At 36.4% G+C, this 14,407-nt stretch overlaps 1 pseudogene; it reads left to right on the forward strand.

The window, feature by feature from the left end:
• LOC116127518 overlaps positions 1-13,103 on the forward strand; it is a 28,116-nt pseudogene extending 15,013 nt beyond the window's left edge.
• Positions 13,104-14,407: the final 1,304 nt, after the last annotated feature.

The raw sequence follows: 14,407 nt of genomic DNA on the forward strand, positions 1-14,407 counted from the left end.
ATTTTTTTTAGTCAATATATATTCCCTGTCTACTTAATGTGATGTTTTTATTTTGTCATAATACCTATATTACTTGTGATGAAATAGCTTTTGATAAAATTAATTTTGTCACAAAGTTCATAAGTCGACAATAAGCTTTACTATGTGGTATCTACAAATAGTTTAGTGGTGAGTGACAAAGGATTCTAGCCTTCATTAATTAGCAAATAAGCTCTTTATCAGAAAACTTAAAATTATCCTTTTGAGTATATATACAGAATCAGATATATGATTTATTTGATAAAATTAACCAGAATGAAAATTATCCTTTTACGAATATATCCTTTTAATAAGCATATTTCACTTTCGACATGTGGTATCCAATTATCCAAAGATTCTTATCTACGGATTAATTATCCTTTTAAGAATTACCTTTTAATCAGCTTCTCCTGTTGCTTTTTATCTTCTTTTTCTATTTTCAGTTCTCATTGTGGTGGTAAATTCATGCAAGCTATGTTGTCGCCACATCTCCTAAGGGCCCAGTAATCAAGGCGTGTGTCAACCCAATGGAAGGTATTTTTTCAGGATCATGTGAGGCTTCAAAAGGAAGAAAGCTAGCCGCCTCTCCAAAAAACACATGTCAAATTGCTGTGGAGTACTCCATCTTTAAGGATCATGTGGAGGACTATCTTTAAGGATGCAAGTTGCCCTCAGACTTCGTGTCAACTCGCATGTGGTAACTTCATCTATAAGAAAAAACAGTACGATATCACGTGTCTAGATGGTTGTGAATTACTTCACACCGAAGATCACCCTCAAAATACTATAAATTGGGAGTTCTCACCCACACCAAGGATCAGGAACTTACTTTTTACAAAGGCATTACAACAATAGTCTCCTTAGAGAAATATTCTTATAAACACATCAATAAAATAACAGTAGACGTAGAATTGCCCTGTATATCCGAACCGCTTAAAAAACGCTCTTGTTTTCTCTATTTATTTTTACGCATTTACTATTTCGCATTTCATTTATCACACATGAATCTCATTGAACCCATAGGTTCAACATCATACTTGCTATTTCTCAATGCTTCTGACCCTTGCATATATTCCTAGAAGGCTTGCGTATCTCTCGTTGGTGCGAAAAACTGTATCAACATTTGGCGCTTAATTGTTGGATGGTAAATTCATGCAAGCTATGTTGTTGCCACATGTTTCAAGGTGCCCAATCACAAGACACGTGGACCCCATGGAAGGCTTTTCTTCAAGATCATGTGAGGCTTCAAGAGGAAGAAAGCTAGCCGCCTCTCAAAAAACATATGTTAATTTCATGTGGAGTACATCATCTTTAAGGATGCCAGTTGCCCTCTAGGCTGCGTGTCAACCACATGTGGGTAACTTCATCTATAAGAGAAATTGTGCTTGAGAACAAATACACACACAAGTTCACAAGTCGACAATAAGACTTTACAATGTGGTATCTACAAATAGTTTAGTGGAGAGTGAAAGGATTCTAGCCTTCATAATAGCAAATTCAAGATCTTTATCGACAAACTTAAAATTATTCTTTTAAGTATATATAGAGAATCAGATACATGATTTTTATTTGATAAATTAACCAGAATAGAAATTATCCTTTTAAGATATATCCTTTTAATAAGCATATTTCACTTTCGACATGTGGTATCTAATTATCCAAAGATTCCTTATCTACGGATTAAAATATAAATATATAGAAATACACGCACTTAAGGACTAAAAATGAAGTTGACATTTTTGTGCAGCATTTTATAAATAGCATGCAGTAAGAAGAGACTGTCCTCACAGAGAAGATGCTAAAAAACATTGATGCCTAACTGGAAGAAGTGTAGTGGCGAGAAGAATTGGGAGGTCTCTTGAAACCTCTCAACAAAGATCTCAGCGAAAATATAATCCATTATGGTAAAAGAGTTCAGCTATTTATGACCCCATTGATAATGATAAATTTTCTCCAACGTATGGGCATCCCAAATATAAAGAAGAAGAGTTCTTCTCTAAGGTTGGCGGGATTGTACACGTGAAGACCTATTTATGGACAAATGCAAAGGATGTCGATTTCGCTGAAGAGGTCGGAGATGTTGGATTGGTTATGTGGTGTGGCCACAGATGAAGGAAAAGAAAAGTTAGGAAGAAGGGACATATGGTTGCTGGAGAGGAACTTTGACGCTGGCAGAGTGGATAAATAATTGCAGGTTGAGCATGGTAGAAATATGGGTTATTTTGTTTTATTGTTATTAAGGGTAGATTTTTGTCTTTCATTATTCCTTTGTTTAGCCTATATATATATCTTGTATTTAGGTTAAATCATACTTTTTTGTATTCAATTGAATTGTGCAATATTAATGACCCTAGCCTCCTCTTTATTATTTTCTTTGGATTGTTTAACATGGTATCAGAGCAAAGTTTTATGGGACGAGGCTTATCTTAAACACAGCTTGCGCGGATCCAACTCCGCGGTGAGTTGGCTGGGGGTCTACGGGGGCAGCGCGCCCCTGTCGGGGTTCGGGTATTGTTGGATTCATTCAGTTTCTGCAACTGATATTCGTGGTATTCATTCAATTTCGGCAATGGTATTCGTTTTCCTTTCTTTTTCATTCTGGTTTCTTTGTTTTTTTTGATATGGCTACTGAAAGAGACGATTCGCTTCAGTCTGTAAGTGTGAGGTTAGATGAAAAGAATTATTCGTATTGGGTTATGTGATGAGAAATTTTCTAAGGGTAAAAAGATGTGGGGATATGTTAGTGGAACTTTGTGAAACCTAAGAATACTGAGGAGGGTTATGATGCTTTGATAGATGCCTGGGAAGCAAACAATGCAAAAATTATTACTTGGATAATAATTCTGTTGGGCATTCATAGGTACACAGTTAGCGAAGTATGAGACAGCAAAAGGTTTGGGATCATCTACAAAGGTTATTTACTCAGTCAAATTTTGCAAAGCAGTATCAATTGGAGAATGACATACGAGCTCTTAGCAGAAGAATATGGTGTTCATGAGTTTTATGCTATGACAGATCTTTGGGATCAATTGGCTCTTACAGAATCGCAGAATTAAAAGCATGTGGTGCCTATATTGCTCATAGGGAGCAGCAACGGTTGGTACAGTTTTTACGGCACTTGTAGTGATTTTGAAGGACTTAGAGGTTCAATTTGCATCGTTCTCCAATGCCTTCTGTTGACTCAGGTGTCAGTGAGTTATTGGCTGAAGAAAACGTCTGAAGTTCATTCTGAAAAGGGAATTTTCTGCTTCGACTTCTAATCCTTCTGTGTTAGCAGTACCTTCGAAGCCAGTCTTTAATAATCAGAATAAACCTTACACAAGGGTTGCCTTCGACGAGTGCAGTTTCTGTAAGCAAAAAGGTCATTGGAAGGCTCAGTGTCCTAAGTTGAGACAGCAGAAATCAATCGCAGCAGCAATCTCAAGCTTGGAAGCCTGGCAACCAGTCACAATCTAATGCTCATAGACCACCTCAGGGTACAAACCACCACAGTCTAATACAGCAGCCGTAGTTTCATCAGGTCCCACCGATCCTAGTACTCTGGCTGAGCAATTTCAGAAGTTCTCTCTCTTACAGCCACAAGCTATGTCTGCTTCTCTTCGTAGGTCAGTTACCTCATAGTTCTTCAGGTATGTCACATTCTGTATGGGTTTGGATTCTGGTGCTTCACATCATATGTCTCCAGATTCTTCATATTTTGCTTCTGTGTCCCCTTCATCTTCTATTCTGTCATGACTGCTGATGGCACTCCTATGCCTTAGCGTGTTGGTTCTGTTGTCACACCACTTGTCTCTCTCTAATGTTTACCATATTCCAAAACTTACATTAAATCTTGTCTGTTGGTAGTTATGTGATTCTGGTAATTTAGTCACCTTTTCTCTTCTCTTGTTATGTGCAGGATCACAGTCTCAGAAGCTGATTGGGACAGGGCGTAGGAAGGGGGGACTATATATTTTGGATGAGGTAAAAGTGCCAGTTGCTGCTGCTGTACTAGTGCTGATGCTGCCGCTACTAGTGTTGATTTGTTTCTTTTGTTGAGTCCTTCTTCTTCTAGTTTTATTTTATGGCATTCTCGTTTAGGTCATGTTTCGTCTTCTCGTTTGAGATTTTTGGCATCCACAGGGGCTTTAGGAAATTTGCAAACTTGTGATATTTCTGATTGTAGTGGATGTAAACTGGCAAAATTTTAGCTTTACCTTTTAATCGAAGTATTTCTGTTTCTTCTTCTCCATTTGATTTGATTCATTTGATGTATGGGGACCTTCTCCTGTTGCCACAAAAGGAGGGTCTCGATATTATGTTTCTTTTATTGATGATCATACTCGTTATTGTTGGGTTTATTTTAATGAAACATCGTTCTGAATTTTTGAGATATATACAGCCTTTCGAGCTCTTGTCAAAACTCAACATTCTGCTTATCAAATGTTTTAGGTGTGATTTGGGTGGGGTACACTTCTAATAAATTTTGTGAGTTGCTTGCATTAGATGGAATGTTCACCAAACGTGTACAGATACTCTGAGCAAAATGGTGGCTGAAAGAAAACATAGGCATATTGTTGAAACTGCTCGTTCTCTTTATTGTTCCTCTGTTCCTAGGGTGTTTGGGGTGAAGCTTTCTACTGCTGTAGGTTTGATTAATACAATTCCCCTTCTCATAATTCAGGTTTTCTCCTTTCGAAAAGTTGTAGGGTATGCCCCTGATTATTCTTCCTTTAAAGTTTGGTTGTATCTGTTTGTCTTCGTCCTCAAGTAGAACGCAGCAAGTTGTCCCTCGATCTGTTATTGTGTCTTTCTTGGTTATGGTGAAGGTAAAAAGGGGTATCGTTGTTTTGATCCAAAAACTCAGAAACTTTATGTGTCTCGTCATGTTGTTTTCTTGAGCATATACCTTTCTTTTTATTCCATCCACTACTCATACCTTGACTAGTCTGATCTATTCGTATAGATCCTTTTCTGAGGATTCTGATAGTTGTCATCTCAGGTTCCTAGTACTGATCATTCTGCAGGTACTGACACTTTACTCTCCAGCACACCTGAAGCTCCTCTTCCTATGGTCACTCAAGTTCGTCTGAGATTGTGGATCCACCTCTACGTCAATCCATATGCATTCGTAAGTCCACAAAGTTACCAGATTTTGCTTATTCTTGTTATTCTTCATCTTTTGCTTCTTTTTAGCTTCTATTCATTGTCTCTCTGAGCCCTCTTCCTATAAAGAGGCCATTCTTGATCCTCTTTGGCAGCAAGCTATGGATGAGGAACTTTCTGCTTTGCATAAGACAGGTACTTGGATTTGGTTCCTCTACCTCCTGGTAAGACTGTTGTTGGTTGTCGTGGGTGTATAGATCAAGACTAATCTGATGGATCTATTGAGCGAACAAAGCTAGGTTGGTTGCAAAAGGGTACTCTCAACAGTATGGTATGGATTATAGGGAGACATTTGCTCTGTTGCAAAAAAAGACTACTATTCGTACTCTTATTGCAGTAGCTTCGGTTCGTCGTGGCATATCTCTCAACTTGATGTTAAAAATGCATTCTGAATGGAGATCTTCAAGAAGAAGTTATTGGCGCCCCCTCTGGGGTTTCACATGATTCTGGGTATGTTTGCAAGCTGAAGAAAGCGTTATATGGTCTTAAACAAGCACCTCGTGCTTGGTTTGAGAAATTTTCATTGTGATCGCTTCCCTTGGATTTGCTTCTAGTAGTCATGAATTCGCTCTTTTGTTAAGTGCACTGATGCAGGTCGTATCATTTGTCTTTATATGTGATGACATGATTATTACTGGTGATGATATTGATGGTATTTCAGTTTTGAAGACAAAGTTAGCTAACAGTTTGAAATGAAGGTTGGGTTCTCTACGATATTTCTTGGGTTTGAGCCACCACCTAGGTTTCTTCTCCTCTCAGTCGAAATATGTTGCAGATATTCTTGAACGGGCTAGACTTACTGATAATAAGACTGTCGATACTCGATTGAGGTTAATGCAAAATATTCTTCTTCTGATGGTTTACCTTTGTCAGATCCTACTTTATACCGTACTGTTGTTGGGGTGTTGGTATATCTCACTATTACTCGTCAGATATTGCATGCTGTTCATGTTGTTAGCCAGTTTGTTGCTTCTCCTACTACAGTTCATTGGGCAGCTGTTTTCGTATTTTGCGGTATCTTCGGGGTACAGTCTTTCAGAGTCTTTTACTTCCATCCACCTCTTCCTGGAGCTGCGTGCATACTTGATGCTGATCATGGCAGTGATCCCACAGATCGCAAGTCTGTTACTGGTTTCGATCTTTTTGGGTGATTCTCTATTTCTTGGAAGAGCAGAAACAATCATTGTTTCTCAATCTTCAACCGAGCAGATATCGTGCTATGGCATCTACTACCAAAGAGAGTGTTGGTTACGTGTTTACTTGACGATATGGCGTTTCTTTTTCTCATCCCACTCCTATGTATTGTGACAACCAGATTCTATTCAGATTGCTCACAACTCGGTTTTTCATGAACGAAACTAAGCACATTGAGATCGATTGTCACCTTACTCGTATCATCTCAAGCATGGCACCATTACCTTGCCCTTTGTTTCTTCTTCTTTGCAGATTGCATTCTTACCAAGTCGCATTCTATTTCTCGTTTTCGTTTTCTAGTTGGCAAACCTCGATGCTTGTAGCCGCCGCATCGGTGGTTTGAGGGGAGATGTTAAGAAATATGGGTTATTTTGTTTTATGTTTATTAAGGGTAGATTTGTCTTTCATTATTTCTTGTTTAGCCTATATATATCTTTGTATTTAGGTTAAATCATACTTTTTTGTTATCAATTGAATTGTGCATATTAATGAAACCCTAGCTCCTCTTTTTATTATTTTCTTTGGATTGTTTAACAGAGCAAACCTCAGCTTCGCCAATTTTAGGGTCGTCCTCGGGGAATGCTCGTGTGGCACAAGGGGTTTCTTCCATCTACCACATAAGTTAGCCAGAGAGAAGGTATTTTCAGACTCAAAATCAGTAATCTTTTAAACACTTGGATTCAAACTTGGTTTCTACTGAATTTTGAACATAATCTAATAGTTGATATTTAAATTTGATTGTTGGTATATCTGTAGGTTCTGAAAGTTATCAGGGAACTATTGGAACAATACAAAAACGAAGAAATTAGTATACAGTATCAGGCACAGTTTGGGCTCAGCACTTGCCACGGTAAACGCAGCTGATATAGTTGCCAATGATACAATAAGCCCCAGGGTCAAACACCACAGCAATGGTCACAACCTTTGCATTTGCAAGTCCCAAAGTTGGGAACTCAGGCTTCACGACTGTCTTCAACAAACTCAAGAATTTCATCTCTGCACATAAACATATTCGCGACCCTGTTCCTGGAATTCCACATGGTAATAATTAATCAGAATTGGGATTGTGTTAACTCTCAACATACTGACCAAATTCACCAGGAGTGTCATAGTTTGAAGTATATACTTAAGGCAATCGAAGCAACACAAGTAAAGTCAAACTAAAAATGGCGATGGGAAGCTGGTATGCTAAAATATAATACTAAATAAGGTTTATGTCACCAGCATGCACAAATGATAATGACACTGAGTTCAACTCTGTGATAAATAAATTTCTACTTGTGTAATGACAGAGCCATCTGTGTGAAGAGAATAAGTTACTTCCATGTGTATATGTACTTCAATGTGTAGTCAACTTGGGTTTACAGTGTTGTATATTTTCAGTTATAATACAAAAAATCTCTGCTACTAAAATTGTGAATATATTGATTTAAATAGAATATGTTTATGGTTTTTAAGAGACATGATGAATACACAATTTGGTATCAAAGTGATCTTTATAAATTTTAATCCTAGTTACATTACTTCCCTACATTAGTTATATATCGCAAATCTTGTAGGACTAGAACTTTGAATCTAGCCCAAGTCTAATTATTTTAAGCTTAGGATTACAAATTAGTTTCCCAAAAAAAATAAAAAAATAAAAAAATTCCAAGGCTTAGGTGGTATGGTCCGCCACTACACATCTCATCTCCAGTCTAAATAATCTAGACTTGTTAATATAAAATCTTTGAGAGACATCAATGGGGTTCAAACCCTCAATGTATACTATATACATGATTAATTATTGTGGATAAATGTTAATGTCTTTACAAGTTACATACATCAATGGGTCTCAGAACCTCTACGTTACATAATTATTGGACAAAAGTTAATGTTGATGTCGGTATAGGGATGGGCATGGGTCGGGTCAGGGTGGGGACCCCTGTCTTTGGCGTCGGCCCGAAAGCAAGAGGATTCCCCAATCACGGCCTGTAGCCCCGAACAGGGAATCCCGAATTAGGCTTAATCCCAAACAGGGAATCTTGAAATCCCTGTTTGGGGGTTTTGCATCCTGAGCCTACCTTATCATTTCTCAAAATTATAATATATATTCATCCAAAAAGAAATTAAATTATAATGTACATATTAAAATAATAGTATAGTTATAAATATTTATATGTATTACAAATATTTATAATGATTTATTATATTTATCTATTATATTTATACCATTGTATATGTATAAAATACTACATAATTATAATTTGTTCTTGGATAATTTATGACTTCATTGACTGATTTTCAACTATTCAAATTAATATAGGATTAAATGATTAAAATAAACTTTGCTACAAATATTTATACATAATAATAATAATAATAATAATAATAATAATAATAATAATAATAATAATAATAATAATAATATACGGGCTGGGTCGGGGAAGTCGGGGCGAGGACAATTGGGGCGAGGGGGGCTAGGGCGAGACCTATCCGTCCTTGGTCGTATGAATTCAGGGATTGATTTTCAGCTCATGCCCAACCTGAACCCTGAACAATTTGGGGAAACTCGCCCTATTCGGGTTGGGCTGGGCCGGTCCTGACATGGAGGGATTACCCATCCCAATCGGCACTTCAATTTTTCTCCTTTGGCATCATAGAGAAAGTTCTCCTGTTGCTTCTTATCTTCTTTTCTATTTTCAGTTCTCGTTGTTGGGTGGTAAATTCATACAAGCTATGTCGTCGCCACATGTTCCCAAGGTGCCCATCATCAAGGCATGTGTCGACCAATGGAAGTAATTCTTCAGGATCGTGAGGCTTAAAACGAAGAAGAAGTAGCCGCCTCTCCAAAAACACATGTCAGTTGCAGTGGAGTACTCCACTTTAAGGATATGTAGAGTACTTCTTTAAGGTGCAAGTTGCCCTCTAAACTTCGTGTCAACTCGCATGTGGGTAACTTCATCTATAAGAAAAACAGTACGGTATCACGTGTCTAAATGGTTGTGAATACTTCACACCGAAGATCACCCTCAAAATATATAATTGGGAATTCTCACCCCACACCCACACCAAGGATCAGGAACTTCTTTTTACAAGGGCATTACAGCATAGTCTCTTAGAGCAAATACTTCTATAAACACATCAATAAAATAACAGTGGACATAGAATTGCATGTGCATCGAACTGCTTTAAAAATCGCTCTTGTTTTCTGTTTATTTTACGCATTATATTTCGCATTTCATTTACTTCACCCAGAATCTCATTGACCCGTGTTTAACATATACTGCTATTTCTCAATGTTTTGTGGACTCTTTGCATATACTTCCTAGAAGGCTTGCGTACCTCTCGTGGTGCGAAAAACTGCATCAACATTTGGTGCTTAATTGTTTGGATGGAAATTCATGCAAGCTATGTTGTTGCCACGTGTCTCCCCAGGTGCCCAATCATCAAGAACATGTCGACCCATGGAAGGTCTTTTCTTCAAGATCATGTGAGGCTTCAAGAGAAGAAAGCTAGGCCTCTCCAAAAAAAAATATTTAAGTTGCATGTGGAGTACATCATCTTTAAGGATGCAAGTTGCCCTCTAAGCTACGTGTCAACCACATGTGGGAACTTATCTATAGAGAAACAGTATGGGGCATGTGTCTAGATGCGTTTTAATTAATTCACACGAAGACCCTCAAAACACTATAAATAGGGGGTTCGCCCCACACGAGGGATCATAAACTTACTTTTTACAAGAGCATTACAATAATAGTCTCTCTAGAGCAAAATACTTCTTGTAAAAACAATCAATAAAATAACATTGGACGTAAGATTGCATTGTGCATCCAAACCACTTTAAAAATCACTTTGTTTTCCCTATTTATTATTACGCATTTACTATTTCACATTCATGTACTTACACACAAATCTCATTGAACCCACAGGTCAAATCATACTTGTTATTTCTCGGTTTTTTGGGACCCTTTGCGTAAACTTTCTAGAAGGCTTACATACCTCTTGTTGGTGCAAAAAAACTGCATTAACATTCTGGCGCTTAATTTTGGGTGGTAAATCATGCAAGCTATGTTGTCGCCACGTGTCTCCAAGGTGCCTAATCATCAAGGCACATGTCGACCCCAGGAAGGTCTTTTCTCAGGATCATGTGAGACTCCAAGAGGAAGAAAGCCAACCACGTGTCCAAAAAAACATGTCAGTTTGCATGGAGTATTCATCTTAAGGATGGAAGTTCCCTTAGATTGACAAGATGGATATATATCTATTAGGTTACAAGCAATAAAAAGTTATAAGGTCTTATATTTTCTTATTTTAAAAAAAAAAAAAATTATTTTATCTCTATAATGAAAAACTAGTCGGAAAAAAAAGTTGAGATTCAGTGTAACCTATGCATAATATATTTATTAGGTTATAAGCAAATAAAAAAAAAATTTTAAGTATAATTGTTTCTCTTATTTTCTCTCTCTCTCTCCTCTCTTTTTTTAATTTTTAACAGGTAGTTGGAAAAATAAAATTGAAATTCAGTGCACAAAATGAATATAAATTCTATTATTATACTATGCAATAAAATATTACGTTGTTAATTGTATTAGTCAGCAGGTTATTTATCTTTTTAATTTTATTGGAATTTTAAATTGAGTATAAAGAGTGTGTTTAGGTTTAATGGTCAGAGTAAATAACATAAGTGAAGTTAATGACATGTTATTTAAACTAAAAAAATAAATGATTTTATAAACAATAAATTATACTTACAAGAAAATTACAAAGATCTGTATAAAATAAGATGACAAAAAAGAATAGAAGAGTGGAACAAAAAGTTAAAACTATTATATCACTACTCTATTTATTTTACCACGTCACTTTATTGGAGATCTTTGTAAGATTTTTTTTGAAGTATAAATTAACTATTATAAAATTGAAGGGGTGCCATAAAAAATAAATTAATTAAAATTTCCAAGTGAAATATTTTAAGAGGCGCATTTTCTTTAGTTTGAATATGGGCCTTAATAAAGCCTAATAACGGCCAAATAAAAAGTCCACGAAGTCGCACCACCAGCTTATTCATTCACGGCTCTAGTAGAGTCACAGTGGAGGAAAAGGGAGAAGCAATCGATAAAAGAAGCTTCGGAAGAGGTCTCTCGAGAGTTCAAAACTCTAATCAAAGCGGAAGATTTGAATTCCCAAGCAATTGCAGTATCTCATGTAAACATCTCCTCTCCCTTTCCAAGGATTGTTAAATTTGAACACAAACCTAATATAGATGTTTAGGCTTGTAATTCAATTTTATTCATGTTAAATTGTGAGATTGGGAAGGTTACAGGCAGCAACGCCGTTCTTTCTCATTTAATGGTATTCAGAGCACTGCTTTGCTGAGGTTTCTGGTGATTTTCAAGACATGCTCGTCTCTTGAAGTCTATGAAAGGAGACTTTATTACATATTTCAGAAGCTAAGGTATCGCCAATCCGGTTTTTACTTTTGAATTTTAGTAATTTGACTGAGTTCTTGAATTAGTTGTTGCAATAGGATTTAATTTTCAAATAAAAAATGGGTAATTTGAAGTGTGTAGTAAGATATTAGTTTCGACTTCGGATTTGATGCAATCCCTTCTACAACTGCCGTATAATATATATGCATGCTGTTAGCAGTTGAATGAGAAGTAGCCAGTTCCAAACTCTTAATTGCTCTGTCTGGCTGTTTTTTTTTTTTTTTTTTGCAAGTGAGAAGTAACAACAATATAATTTCATTCCAGAGAAAATTTTTGCTCGTGCGGCAATCTTCTGAAAATGAGCTTGGAGACTTGCACATGTAGCCACTAGGCATTTTTGGGAAATGGTAAAAGACGGAAAAGAACTTGTATTGAGACATCAAGTTAGGTATTCCCGAAAAACAGGGGTGAGATGTTTAGGTCAGTTAGCTTGTAAATCTTAGAAAACTAAATAGCGGTAGTTAGCTTATTTCAAGGTGTGAGACAGCTCTAGGCAGTAGCTGATCCAGAAATTCTTGTCAGGGTGGGCCAAAATACAATGTAATAGTATATAATATTCATATTCTATGTTTTTAGTGAAATTGACATAAAAAGAAAAAAAAATTACATATAATAGTTTTTTTTAAATTTGAGGATGGCCGTGGCCCACCCTCAATATACTCTAGATCCCCGGGTCTATGATTAAAAGCATGTCAAGAACACATAGTATGCAAAAATTGTAGATTTTGGGGGATTAACATGCTTATTCATCGGTACATAACTTGCTATCTATTTATTTTAAATAAGGCTCTGTTAAATTTCATTGAGGTACTTCTCGATGAGTGTCTTATCTGGCCTTTTGATTTCGTACTTCCTTTTAACTTGTTTGGTTCTGTAAAGGCTTGATGATAGCTTATGTCAAGCATAAATATGTTTAACTATCCCAGCGTTCCCCTACACCCAAATGAACTTAAATGTTTGTATGGTATTTGCTTCAATCAAGAACTTGCTGCTTCATTATGAAGTTAAATTGTTTACATTTTTATGGAGTCTTTCTATTGTATTTCATTTTAGATAAATTGTATTTTCTGATAAGGATCTTCAGTAGTTCAGGCGTTGATGCAGATTAATGCTACATCTTATTTATGTTTCATTTCTGTTCAACACTCAGGGGCATGAAGGCGAAACTTGGCTACTTATCCAGATGCATTTCCGACCGAATCAACGAGAGAAGCACTCGATCAAAGACCAGACCTGAATTGCCTCAATAACTCCTCTACTTCTTGTCTCCAACAATAACAATCTTATGTCTTAGAACGAAACTTTGGAGGAAAATAGCTGTTAGGCTTCTTCTTCTTCTTCTTCTTTAATTGCTCAAATGCATTTGATTTATTTTTTTTCAGAGTCCTACTGCGAGGACTTGTACCTAAACTCACTAGAAGATGTCTTACTGAACTTTGATTGCATGTGATTAACAATAATAGAAATGAAAAAAAAAAAAAAAAAAAAAAAAAAAAAAAAAAAGAAAAGAAGATGGAACTAGCTCTAATTGTTCTAGTCTAAAAGTCTGTCTAGTTAAATATTTTGTGAAAGGATCTTACTTAAGAGAAAGTATTAAATGTAAATTAACAAGGAAGCTGTTGATTTAAATTAACAAAAAAGAGTGATTAACGGATGTCATTTCAAACTATTCTCTGCTCTCGTACTTTTAATCTTGAGTTCAGAAATCATCTGCTCAATAAAAATCGGCAGTTGAGTTGATTAGTTTATCTGGGTTCAGTTTTTTAGACTCACAGCACAATAGTCATATTCTAAACTTCAAGTCCTAACCCATACTTGCAAAGTAACTACATAACAAAACCCTCTTCTGCTAAAGCAGAATGAGATGGAAGAAAGAAAGAGGCAACTGATATGGCAAAAACTGAAACAAAGTCTCATGTAAATGGATCAGTATTCTTTTATCATTAACACTGAAGGCTGCAGCAAACATCATATATTTGCTGTGAGTACGTGTTTCAACAATCATACATGTCTTAGCAGTGTTATTCATCCACAATTCTACGCTTTTCAGTAACCATTATGCACCACGGTGAACAATTCCCAGCTGTTTGCCTTTCGAAATTTTCTTTTCTCTAATTGAAGACAAAAAGAAGAATAATAAATTTTACATTAAAACACACTGTTCTCGAATCACGATGCATTTCCAGAGCTGCACCTGATAGGTATATCTGATCTTATTTTCAAAAGCCGCTAACAATTTCTTAATGGAGTCCATTATTATAGACTGCATATATTGGCGTGATGCCTCGAAAAAGGCAAAGTGCAATAGGCTTCATTATTTTCATAATTTAGTTCACTACTTTAAGATACCCATTCAGAATTCCGAATTCAGCTGCATCCAACAACAGAGTGAAGGTCTTCTGATAGATGTGTAACCTCCAAGTCATCTCGTTTTAAGATGTCTTCCCAAAGAAGTTTGACAAGCTGAAGGTCTTGAGTTGGATTTGTGCTTGCAAATGCAGGGGGTTTTGGGCCAAAATATCACATAAGTACTGTCACGAATCACGAGCCACAACCAGCTTGGGACGATCCTCAGCAATTTC

Source organism: Pistacia vera, unplaced genomic scaffold, assembly GCF_008641045.1.
Source record: "Pistacia vera cultivar Batoury unplaced genomic scaffold, PisVer_v2 Contig192, whole genome shotgun sequence".
In the NCBI taxonomy this organism is placed as follows: domain Eukaryota; kingdom Viridiplantae; phylum Streptophyta; class Magnoliopsida; order Sapindales; family Anacardiaceae; genus Pistacia; species Pistacia vera.